Below are 12,786 nucleotides of genomic sequence, written 5' to 3'. Positions count from 1 at the left end.
GCTGCACTGGGCACTGGCCCTGGTGCCCCGTGTCAGCCTCACCGTGACCCCAGCTGCCCCGGCTCTTAGCCAGCCTCGAACCGGTGGGACTTGGGTCGGGCTGGAGTCAACACCCGAGCATGTGACGGTGAGGAGAGGAGGCAGGCTCTGCCCACCCACTGGCGCCGCAGCCTGGGGAGGGGCAGCCCCGGGGACCCCCACCTTCCTCTGGGCCTTCCTTGGGGCCCGTGCCCCCTCCCCACTGGGTCAGACCCCTTCAGGTGCATGGGCAGCCCCCTAAAGGATGTGCCCTCTGGACGCGGCCTGTCTTCAGTCTCAGGAAGGCCAGGCGTGGGCCAAGTCGAGGCTGGAGGAAGCCGGGGGTGGAGGACAAGGCTGGGGGATGGGGGAGTTCTTAGAAAGAGAGGTGGCCGACCCTGAAGGTGTGATGGGGAAGATGCAGTGTGTGGCCAGGGCTGCCAGGCAGGGGCCCCATGAGAACAACAGGGTTCAGGCCCAGGACTCGCCAGGCTCTGGAGGACCGAGGTCCGGCAATTGCCGTTTAGCCCCAACATCAGGCACTGTGTCCTCAGTGGCTTCCTCGCCCCTCCCCGTCAGCCAGGCCGGGGCATCGCTGCGAACGCCCCTGCCCTGCAGGGCCCCGGTGCCTGCTGACAGGGAGCACGATCCGTGCAGACCGGCCGTCTCCTTGGCCCAGAGAGAAAAGTCGCCAATGAAGATTTCAGTCCAGACTCCAGAATCAAGAAGCATGAGAGCCCCACTTTAGATTACAGGGGAAAAGGTTACTTAAAAAAAAAATCATTTCCTAGAAAAGAGGGTGGTAGAAATTGTAGCACCTGAACCTAGCCTTTTTCCCTCACCTAGCCGCGAGCGATGCATGGCACGCCAACAAGATCCAGGGCCTGTCTCGGGGAACAGGCCTGGCCGGGAAGAAGGCAGCCAGGGTCTGGCGTGTCCCGACTTCCAAGATACTGCAATTCGTCTTCTGGAAGTGGTGCAGTCCATGTAAGGGACACCAGGACAGGCCATCAGCTTTGAGGGGCCCGGGGCCCTCTCGCCTTGAGGGATGGTGTCAGTGAGCGTGATACGCAGGGGGATGGGGCAGGATCCCACAGGAAGGTACGGAGTCCTCCGACCCTGCTCACCCCTGCCCAGGAGCCTGCACCCAAGATCGGGAGGGACTTTCCACATCTGCCCTCCACTACTCGACCTGCTGGGGCTGTTTGCACAAGGGTGTGCGGCATCTCAGACTTCTGGGAAAATGTTCCGTTTATTCCTGGCCTGCAGTCATGATCCCGGAGCCCCCTGCTTTTCTTTCATAACTGATGGAGTTCTCTGCTCGTCTTCCAATAAAACCTCCAAATTTGAAAAAGATCACTTCCTGTGAGTCTAAGCAGACTCTTTCGGGAAGGAATAGAGCTTATCTCACCTCCTAAATTTAATTTGTCCCTTGAGGGGGCCAGATGGGAATGGGCCAATGAGGGGGCAGCGCTGTCCAGGGTCAGGAACGGGGGTCAGGGACTGACTGGGAAAAGCTGCACTTCATGCCTTGAAGGACAGTGAGATCCCATGAACTTGGGAAGGATTGTCCATAAAACATTACCTAATGATGGAAGACACCCAGGAATGCCTTACCCGCTGTGAGAGAATAAAGCACCCAGGACGGATGCGGCGGGTCCTGGGGGCTGGTCTGCAACAGGCTTTAACCATCAGGCACATTCCCTGTGGCCAGGGGCATCCTTGACAAAGTCGGCCAAAAGCCGCAGGGAGAATTGCAATAAAACCCAGCCCAGTTAGAGGAAAAAGCAACAGATTTTTAGTTAAAATTACCTCCCTGAATTTCCTGTCTGCCTGTAGGGTCTGAAAGAGGAAGTAACACTTTCATAGCCCCAGAAGTCAAGTCAGAAAGGCCCCTTGGAAGCACGTAGGATTTCCCAGAGCCAGCCCGGCACTCCCTCGAGACCAGGGAGAAATGTGGGCGCTCCCTGGTTCCTGCAAAGGTATGAGGGCAGCTTGGTGGCCACCGCTCGGGGCCAGGGCCTGAGATAGGGGTGCCAGCCAGGCCCCTCTACCCACTGTGTGCTCGGCCAAGTGACTCAGCCCCTTTGTGCAAAACGCAGGTGTGCCCTGTGCTCTGCCCAGCTCGGGGGTCTCTGTGAGGACAGCATGAGAAAGGGTGCATGGTGTGTTGGAAAATGACAGGATGCTATTAGGATGTTAGGTCTGCCTTTGACACTGCTGTCCTTCTCCTGACCAGGAGCTTTCTCTGCAGGGCTGGGGCCTGCCGTCTATGAAAAGGGGCAGCATTTTCCCATACTGGACTGTGCTCCCCCCGTGGAGACAGGAACAGGTCTGCCCCAAGCCTCCAGCTGTCGTGGGGCTGGAGCAGGAGGTTGGTGGGGGAAGGACCTTGGAGGCCCGGCCCACAGAGGCAGAGCCCTCTAATCAGAGTGAGGAGTGACTGTCCCTGTTGGCCCCTGGGATCCGCTCCATGCGTGCAGCTCAAGTGAAACAGGGACTCGCGTTCCCAGAGATGTGCCCAAGTCACGGCTTTCAGCCCCTCCGAGCTTCCCAGAGAGGCTGCAAGGTGTCCCATATGAGGGTGAGACCAACGAGGTCAGGGGAAGGGGCGTCAGGTCCCTCCTGGACCCCTGCCCACTGTGGTCCTTCAGAGGAAGTGTGCCCAGGGCTGCCCACTGTGCGGGCCCAAGAGACGGCTTCTCCAGGGCCGCTGGCCAGTCAGGATGTGCACCCATGCTCCAGGGTCTGTCCCTCTCAGGCGACAGGGACACCCTGAGCCCTGTGCATGCCAGCGGGCGAGGTTTACCATCTCATGTGCAGATGTGCGTCCCTGCGGCAGGTCATCAGGGAGGCGCACAGGGGGGCCACGGGCCACGCGGCCACATAGGTTCAAGTTTAGCCGGGAAACCACGGCCAACCAAAGGATGTGATTAGGCAAATTCCCAAAGGAGTTTTTAAGTGATTTATATCAAATTTCAAAAAGACTGCAATTTCTTTCTGGAAAAATTCCAGAACAGCTGGACTCACTCCTTCAGATTCGCAGGCTGATGACCTGATGTCACTTCATAGAAACAAGATTGGGCTCATTTATTCAGACAAGAACATCTAAGAGATTGTACCCAAACCCCAGGGGCCTCGGATGTCTATTGGTCCCCCAGGACCACTCCTGGTCCAGCCCGTGGGGGAGGGTGGGACGGAAGAAGGGAGAGGGAAGGGAGGGGCGTCTGCCCCAGCTCGTCCTGAGAGGTCAGGCTGTGCCCCGATCAAGGCCTTGATCAAGATGGTGGCTGCTCCAGGCAGGTGCTCACCCACTGGCCGAGGTTGTCACACTCTGTCGCTTGTGGGCGCCGACACCCCCGGCTTTGAAAACAAGCCTCCTCCAGTTAGCCTATTGTCTTCTTCCTCAAGCCGCAGCACAAAAGACTAGCATTTGCATTGCACGTTAGAAGTCACAGCTCGTGGGTCTTTGTAACAATACTGACATGCGGGTAGGACAAGCACGATCGCCCCTTCCAGCGGCCAAGAAGCCGAGTGTAACCCACCGCCCATCACACGGCTAATGGGAGAGTCTGCCGGTTCCACAGAGGGGCCTCTTTCCGCTGTGCCCAAGACATGCCTGCTGCACCACCCGGGCTCCTGCGTGTGCCCCCAGCAGATTAAATTGCTGATACACACCCGGGGTCACGTTAGGACGGCCTGGGAGCTTTTAGCAAAGTTCCATCCCCGGCCAATTATGTCGGAAGCTCTGGAGAAGACCCCAGGCATCGCATTTCCAAACCTCCCAGGTTGAGAACTGCTGGTGCACACGCTCCAGGAAGCAGCACTGAGCCTGGCTCCTGGGACCGGGGAGCGCAGCTTATAGAGGCAGCAGAATGAGGATTTTGCTGAGAGAAGACGAGGCCCCGGGGCTTTGTGACCCAAGGCAGTAACTGAGTTGGGCCCAAGCCTAAGGTGCAAAGTCTAAGGTGGCTCTCACACCCGGGGGCCGAGCCTGCTGGAGCTTGACCAGGGAGAGTGCCCCTGGTGGCTTGGATCTCTGGGCTAACCCCACCCCCCCACCCCCGCCACAGACCTGGGCACAGGGAGACAGTGACTAAAGATTCAGGAATTTTGCAGCCAGGAGTGAAAGGGCTGGTGGCTTGCAAATGGCAGCAGTGACCGTAAGGGGTGTTCACACTGTAGAAGTTGGCAGTCGCTCGCTCGTCAGGGCTGGGTGTCAGCTCAGTTCTGTCTGGAGAGCCGTTTACCAGCACATGATGCTCCCTGGTCTCTGATGCCCAACTCTTAGCCCAGGACCCTCCCCAAATTATTTACCTGGATCTCTGCCTTTCCTATCCAAATGCACTGTTCTGTCCAAAAAAATCCTCGGTACAAATTGACCAGGGACATTTTCCCTTAAATACAACCCTTCGCATGGGACCCATCATTTATTTGCAAAATCCAGGAAGGAATTGTCAGTGTCTTTTTTTCCTACAGGACTACTTTCCCAGGACCTGCCCTGAACGCAGACCCCAGGTCTGCCGCTCCCTGAGGAGACTTCCCTCTCCCACAGGCTCTCCCCAGAGAAATCCCCAGAGATGGCATTGTTTGCTCAAGAAACTTTAGCTCCTGGACACATCACTTTTGTGGCTTGACTTATAGTGGCTCCTTTTGATGAAGGGAGTTTCCATCAGTTCGTTAAAAAAGTTTTTTTTGGCTTCTATTTTTATCACTCTCAGTTGAGCACCCGAGTTTGCTTTTGTGAGGTCCCAGATGCAAGAGATTTCTCTTCTTGTGGAACTGTCCTGGCACAGGACTCTGGGTGCTGCACAGGAGGGGGCTTCTGCTCCTTCATTCGTTCATCCAACATTGGCTTGTTCACCCGACATGCATTCATTCACCCAACATTCATTCATTCACCACCCCCCTAGGAGGGGACGGATGTTCACTGAGTGCTGAGCAGGTGGCAGGAGCTGTTCCAGCCCTTGGGGGGTGCAGGTGGGCTACGCACAAGTCAGGCGGACAAGATGATGTGCGAGAGATCAGGGCTCTGGAAGAGAACAAACAAGGTGATGGGTTTGGAGGGCTCCTTTTCTTCGCATCTGAAGAGGTTTCTGGGGAGGTGATGTGTCCAAACCTCCCCCCTGTGTCCTTCATTCATTCACTCATCCTGGCCGCCATGACATTCACGCCCCCCCGCTGAGGAGCAGTGACCTGCTGGAGCGATGACGCATGTTCGGTCATCAGTCATCTCCCTAAGTGGGTGGACCTGGGCCAGCGCCGGGGCTGGTGGGGAAACCGGGAACGTTCTTCCCACAGAGGTCAGGGGAGGCCTGCGGAGGAGCGGCTTTGGAGATGGGGTAGCTGTGCTCCCCGCCCCGCCCCCCGGGCTGGTCTTGCCCAGTGGTGAGCAGGGACTGGGGCCCCCCCAGCCCGTTCCCCAAGCTGGAGGACGGTTGGGCTTATCTTGAGGTTGCTGGGCTTCCTTTGAAAAGCTGGAACATATCGTAAGTTGACGAAGCCGTTCACTCCTTGACACAGTGAATGTTCCTCGCTTCCCCTCTCCTGTTCCCAGTCCTGGTCATGGGTCGTTTTGTCCGAATCCTCAGCCCACTGCCCAAGGAGGGCTCTTCCAGCCACAGGGGTCCTGGGTCATCCGGGCTCTGGTTGGGCGCGTCACAGGTGGCTGACAATACCCTGCGGGTTTGCCAACCACGGCCTGGCCTGTCGGCACAGGCTCCACATCCCTCAGTGTTATGCGCTGGGGGGGGCGGGCCGAGGACTGGCATGTGTGTCCAGAAGGGCGCCGCCCGGGTGAGCAGGATGGGGGGGGCTCATCCCTTCCTGACACCACCTCTGCCAGCTGTTGGAAAGCTCCCAAATCTCAGGTTCTTAGCCCTGAGGGGCCTGCCACCGAGAGGGCTGGGGTCACCTGCTGTTGGCAGGGGTGGTTTCCACGGCTCTGAGTCAATGGTCCATTTGCCTGCGGGGGTGGAGGGGAGGAGAGAGGCCTGGACCTTGCTCTCAGGTTGGGCCAGGGCTCGGGGAGCCTTCTTCCAGAATCTGCTCCCAGACGACTGAGTCTGACGTGGCTGATGTCCCTGTGCTTCAGCCACAGAGAGGCCTGGAAATGACCCGTCAGTGCCCTTGTTCTTCAGAGGTCCCAATGGCCACCTCAGATGTCCATGTGCAGGTGCTGCGCTTGTGTTCCACAGTCCTACCCCACGGGGCCCATCTCTGTGGTCCTGACCCCATGGGGCCGTACTCTGTAGTCCTGACTCCCACAGGGCTCATCTCTGTGGTCCTGACCCCATGGGGCCGTGCTCTGTGGTCCTGACCCCATGGGGCTGTGCTCTGTGGTCCTGACCCCATGGGGCCCTGCTCTGTAGTCCTGATTCCCACAGGGCCCATCTCTGTGGTCCTGACCTCCATGGGGCCCTGCTCTGTGGTCCTGACCTCCATGGGGCCCTGCTCTGTGGTCTTGACCTCCATGAGACCCTGCTCTGTGGTCCTGATTCCCACAGGGCCCATCTCTGTGGTCCTGACCTCCATGGGGCGCTGCTCTGTGGTCTTGACCTCCATGAGACCCTGCTCTGTGGTCTTGATTCCCACAGGGCCCATCTCTGTGGTCCTGACCCCAGCGGCCCTGCTCTGTGGTGATGGAATAAGCCAGACCTTTATCCTCTGACCTGGAGATATGCGAAAAAGCAAGATTTAGAATAACATGCCCAGGATGACTCCTTAAGGACAATCCTGCCTGTGGGACCAGGGGGATTTGCCCCTGTGTGATCAGGAGGAGGACACAGAGGGACATACAGGTGGACACCCGTGAGGGAGACATCCTCCAGGTCAGCCTCCCGAAGTTGAGCCTGCATCCCTGCCTCCCTGGTCCAGCCTCACACACCTTCCAGCAACATGGCTGTGTTGTGCTCCCATTCCAAACCTGCGGGGCTCCATGCCACCTACCAGACAAGACCGGCCTCTCCAGCCTACGTGATGGGTCAGGGTCCGCGGCTCCTTCCGCCCCCTCTCCATGGGCTCAGGCCATCCCTGGCCTCAGAGAGGCCCTGTTCTCACCCATCATAAGCTCCCCACCAAGGTGTCCCTTCACCAGCCCTGCCTCTCCTCCCCTCCTGCACCCACTCAGCTCACACGGGCCTCAGGGGCCCCTTCCTCCTAGGGAAGCCCCAGCTCCTAACAGAGCCTTCCCCATGGCTCCAGGTGCAGCTAATGTGACAGGGTCCCATCCCCTCCACAGGGGACAGTGAGCGGCAATTTGGGCCCCAATGGGTCACCCAGGCCTGGCATCCCTCATGGGGCTTGGGGTGGTGTGAGGAGCAGAAGAGATACTGACGGAGCCCAGGGCTGCACCAAGGGACGTAGGCCTTAATGCCACCACCCTCTGGGGTTCATTCTGACGCTGTGTTTCCCAGGAAAAAGGGCAGGAAGCCCCCTCAAGGGGCCACCAGGATGGAGTGGGGGGCTGAGAACAGCTTCTCCGGGGAGGGAGAAGGGACGCAGAGAGTGACCGGGCGGAGGCAATGTGGACAGTGGGCCCACTGCATCGGGGCTGGAAAGGGAGAAAAGCGGGTTCATGCGGGACCTGCAGGAGAGGGTCGGTCACAGGTGGGTAGGTAAGGGTCACTTCACAGACAGGGCAGTAGACGCCAATGACATCATCAAGCCAGACACCGCCCAAGAACTAATGGAGGGTTTTCTCAGGAGCAGGGCTCCTCCGTCAGCACCATGGGCACTTGGGGCCGCGTCGCTCTCCGTGCCGGGCTGTGGGAGGCTGAGCAGCACCGCGGCCCCCACCTGCGCCTCCCCCAGTAGTGACAGCCCAAAATGTCTCCAGGCGTGGTGGGTCAAAACCATCCCAGGTGAGAACTTGTATAGACGAGGCCGTGTCCCCAGATAACAGCTGTGTCCGAGCCGTCTGCCCCCGGGGGTTCCGAGTCACCCAGCCAGGCCACTGGTGGTGGTTGTGGTGGTTACTCTCTGCGTGGAGGGGCACATCCATCCTCCAGACGCCTGAGGCAGCCTGAGGGCGAGCACATCTGAGCGAGTGTGTGAAGGAGAGAGCGAGAGAAGGACAAACGCACCAGCACCAGCGTGTGAGCGGATGAGGGAGCGAGCGAGCGAGCCGGCTCCTGGGCACAGAGGCTGTGTCTGTTTGTTGTTCTTCACCTCGGATCCCTCCCCCGCTGTGCCCTGGAGTTGAATCTGCTGTCTAACTTTGGAAAACACCTCCAGAAAAGTCTAGCGAACCAGCAGGTGTGCGTTTATCGAGGGGAGGAAACAGCAGTGAGGTGTCAACGCTTGGGCAGCCGCCTGTGAGCAGCTGTGGACCGGGAGCCTCTGCAGACTTGGGCTGGGGGGAGCCGGGCTCGGCAGAGATGGGGGCATTGGTGGTGGCCAGTCCCTTGGTGACCAGTGTGCCGTGCAGGGCTCGGTGTCTCATGGGAGGTGCTGGACAGTGTGAATGACTTCACTCCGGGCCTCAGGTGACTATATGTGCAGTCATCGGGGCACGGCTGGGCCGGCCACTGTAGGGTGAGCGGGGAGGCCCAGGTCACGAGCCTCAGGAGAGGGCAGAGGTTGCCAAGGGGGCTCTGTGAGGCCCGCAGAGTGATGCTGAACCCAGCCTACAACCGACACCCGCTAGGATTACCACTATGTGGTCACTGCCGTTCTCGATTTCAACAGCCTGGAACTGAGGGAGCTGAGAGTTGAGCGTGGGGAGATGCAGGTGCCGGAGGGTGAGGAGGGGCTGGCAGCAGCGGTTGGACATGGCCGCAGCCTCCTCGGGCCTCCGGCTGGCTGCCTGGGGCGGCTGGGGCTGACCAGGTGCAGCAGGCCCTGAGGTTCACAGCCCACGAACCAGATGCGACTTCCCTGCGCTGCCACTGAGGAGGCCCCGGGTGCAGGGGGAACCGCGTTCCAGCAGAGGACACAGGCCTACCATCAGCCCCCAGCATCGCCCTGGTCTGGGGGTCCTCGGGTGGGCCAGCGGGGGCTCCTGCCCCATGACCTCGCCTGGTGGGCTGCCACATCAGGAAAGTGAGCCCTGTGCCCCCGAGCTGGCCCCCCGGACGCACCGTCACAGCCATTTCCCGAGGCTCCCGTGTGTGTCTCCTCCTCAGGGCCCACATCCGGGGGCCGCAGCAGACCTGAACAGCCCAGCTGGCGGAGCTCATTTCCTTCTGATTTGAAGCTGACCTGCCTCATGGGACTAAAAGGCATCACCCCATAAGCACTTCGACTGACTTATTTTCTTACATCATAAGTAAATAGATGGAGCAGGTGCTGGGATCAGCAGCCAAGAGACGGATTTTATATCCAGAAGTTTCTATTTCACAATCCCTAAATAGTTAGAAGATAATCTTCAAAAAGTGGCCAAAGCATGACTCTCATACAGATAGCAAAGGAATGCATGGTACAGATTTTATTTGACTCCCTTTTAGTGAGGGAACTGGTAACATGTTCCAGCCAGTTCAAACGAGGAGCGAAAAGGCACGAATGTCTCCGGGGGGGGGGGGGGGGGCGGGGGGGAAGGAAGGCGGACAGGGGGTGGTTCACACCGGCGGGAGCTGCCCTTCCCGCGGGGGGAAGGGGGCGCGGCGGGTCGGCCCTCCTGGGGCAGAATGGATCTGTGCGCTGTGTCAGTGTGCAGGGCTGTGGGACTAGGCACACAGGCTGCAGCTTCAGGCGACAGAGACTTGTTCTCTGGCAGTTCGTTCCGGAGGCCAGAGGTTGAGAGTTGAGTTGACGCCTGAATCAGGGCGTCTGTCGGCGGGGTGGGTTCCTTCTGCGGGCGGGGAGGGAGCGTCCTGCCACGCCTCTCCCAGCTTCGACGGCGGGCTGCCAGCCATCCTCCTCTCCTGGGCTCCATGGCCTTAACTACGGCTGCAGCACCTCTCCTTCCAAATAAGGCGCATCTGTTGGTGCCAGGGGTCAGGGCGTGGACCTGTCTCTCTGAGGCTGAGAGTCTGGGAATGACACTCCTGACACTCGGCTACACCCTCTCAGTTATCTACAGTTTACAGGGTGTAACCGTGTCCCCAGGCAATAAAAGAAACCCCAGGAGGAGTCAGTGTTCCCGTGGGAGACACACCCTCCTCTTTGAACGCTTGTCGCTCCTTACACCCGGTTCTCAGGCATCATTTCTCGGCTCCTAGCACCGGTGAGACGCGCCTGTCTACGCCCACTGTCCCCCGGGGCTGCAGGCTCGGCGCCCGGGCCTGGTATGCTGTGGTTGGACAGTGGGTCTGAGGCTCTGGGGGGACCCAAGGGAGGCGACCGCAGCACCCACAGGCCTGCGGCTGAATGGGAGGCTGCGATGTGGGCGTGGGTGGACAGGGTGGCGCACGGCGATGGAGCCTGGGGAGAGGGCCGCTAGGAGAGCACCCCGGAGCCCCGCCATTTCCCTCCCAGCCCTCCCCCTCCCTCTTCCCTGCTGTTCTCCCTTCAACACCAGGACTGCAGGTGTCCTTCCCACCTTGAAAGGCCAAACCACCGCAGTGCAGCCCCAATCTCCTGCCCTCTCCTGCCTCCCTTCCCTCAGTTCCTTCAGCTTGCGAGAGTCCTCCTGCCCCAGGACCCTTGCACCACACTTGTTCCGTCTTCAGCATGCTGCTCCCCAGGTATCCACAGGCCCACCCTCCTCACTCCAGCCTGTCTCTGCTCAGAGGGGCCCCGCTCCCCTCACTCTCATCCCTTCCCCACAGCACTCACGGCCACACCGCTCTGCATTTGCCTCAGGCCACAAGCTCCATGAGGGACTCTGTCCTCTCCATCTGGAGTCCCCAGCGCCTAGGACAGCACCTGTCCCGTAGCATCACCAGCAACACCACAGGTGCTCAGCAAACAGCACCTCGACGGATGAGGGCCAAGCCCTCCACCTGGGGGGAGTGGTTCCCCACTTCGTCCCCCCATTCCACCCCGGTCCCTCTCAAATGCAGACCCGCCTGGCCTCACACCCACTCTGGGCCGGCCCTGAGAGGAGTGATGTCTGGGTCCCCTCTGCCTCCTCACTAGGGACAGAGCCCAGCCCGGCAGGGTCTGGCAGGGGAGGTGTGTTTACAGAGAGCAAGGGAACAAGTCTGGGTGGGAAGTGCCAGGTGGAGTGCAGCAGGCACCTGGGGAGGGAGGCAGCCGGGTCCCAGGAGAGGACAGCAGGCTGGGGGTCCTGCGGCTGGGCATGACGTGGTGAACGCGCCGGCTGGCTCACCCTGGCCCTGGGGCCCCTTCCGTCCTGCAGGGGCTGAGGAGCCATGGCTGCTGCTCTGCAGGGGGCTTGATGCCAGCCAGTTCCCAGGCCAGACACTGGGCCAACTGGAGGAACCAGGTGCAGCCTGGAGCCAACAGCCCTGGGGGCACCCCAGGCCGTGCCCCAGGTCCCAGTCTCGTCCCTGGAGGCCTGGCACCCCTTCTGTGGAAGCCAGCCCGAGAGCCTCTTTGCAGTTGTAGGGGGCGTCTGGGGACTCCTGCAGAAGCTGGTCAGAGTCGTCTGAACCGGGCAGGCCCCCCCGAGGACTGGGGACACAAGTAGGCTGGAATCTCTGAAGAAATTCTAGAGATTTTCAGGAGACCAGCACACATTTCTCTTCCCCCAGCCCGCAAGGAACTGGGGCCACTGGGATGTATTTTCCTGAGAAGCACATTCCAAATGTGCACTCTGACCGCGGCTGATAGGGTCCAGTGCCTCTGTGTCCATGGCTCCAAGAGAAGCAAACAGAAACCAAGCCCCCTCGGCGGGGCCCCACCCAGCCCTGACCCCAGGCCCCTGCAGCCAACGCTCGCCTCGTGGAGCCAGCAAGCGCTGGCCGCCCCTCTGCCAGCGTTCACTGAGTGCCTGCTCCACGCTGGGCGCCAGACTCAAGAGGCTGCCAGGCCACCGTCTCTGTCCTCAGCTGGCTTCCGGTTCCCTCCCTCTTCAGGGAAGCCCCTCGCATCGCAGCGTTCTGTGAAAGAAGCAGGGCACACAATGAGCAGGAGGAGGCCCAGCTGTGTCAGGGTCGCCAGCTAGGCCGCAGAGGGAGGCGGTTGCATCATAGAGAATGTATTTGCAAGAATTAATATCTAGGGGCCAAGGGGCCTGGGAGGAGGACGTGTTGTCCCAGCGTTGGTGAGAGAGGGGACGTTGGACAAGGAGGGCAGGGAGGGGACAGCCCAGCGGGGAGCCTGGGAAGAGCTGCAGGCTGGGAGACACACGGGACTCAGCCGGGCAGATGCCGATGTAGGCGTGGGCGGTAGGAGGTACTGACAGCCCAAGGCCATAAGGCCACCCTGGGTGAGGAGAAGGTGGGAGAGCCTCAGCTGGACCCGCCCACACTCAGAGGTCAGGAGGAAGGGGTCAGCAAAGGTCAAGGTCGGGGCGGGGCTGAGTTGGAACCCCTCCTTAACTGTGCGTAAACACATCTTTATTCACGGCCTGGCTCCCCAGGGAGAGAGGGGCCTGCTGGGCTGTTTCTCAGCCATGGACGTCTTCTGAAAGAATTTCCTCTTTCTTCTTCCTTGATGTTTCCTAAAGTTTTGAAAATTCCAACTTCTTCTGGCTTCCTGTGCTGTGGGGAAAAGCTGTCCAGCTTAGCCAGAGTGTTAGGGGACCCAGTGGACAGCCCCAAGGGACAGGGGACACTCGATGGGTTCTGGCACAACGCCCTCCTCTGCCGGGGATCCTCACTCCCAAACCCCTGCTCTGCCAGGCTCCCAGGGTGGGCTGTGGAGGAGACAGGGTGGGCCCGGGCAGGTGACTGTCTCAGGAGCTGGAAGAACAAATGTCGC

Source organism: Equus asinus, chromosome 18 (assembly GCF_041296235.1).
Source record: "Equus asinus isolate D_3611 breed Donkey chromosome 18, EquAss-T2T_v2, whole genome shotgun sequence".
Lineage (NCBI taxonomy): Eukaryota > Metazoa > Chordata > Mammalia > Perissodactyla > Equidae > Equus > Equus asinus.
The sequence above is the reverse complement of the archived record's forward strand: the minus strand, read 5'-3'. Positions refer to the sequence as shown.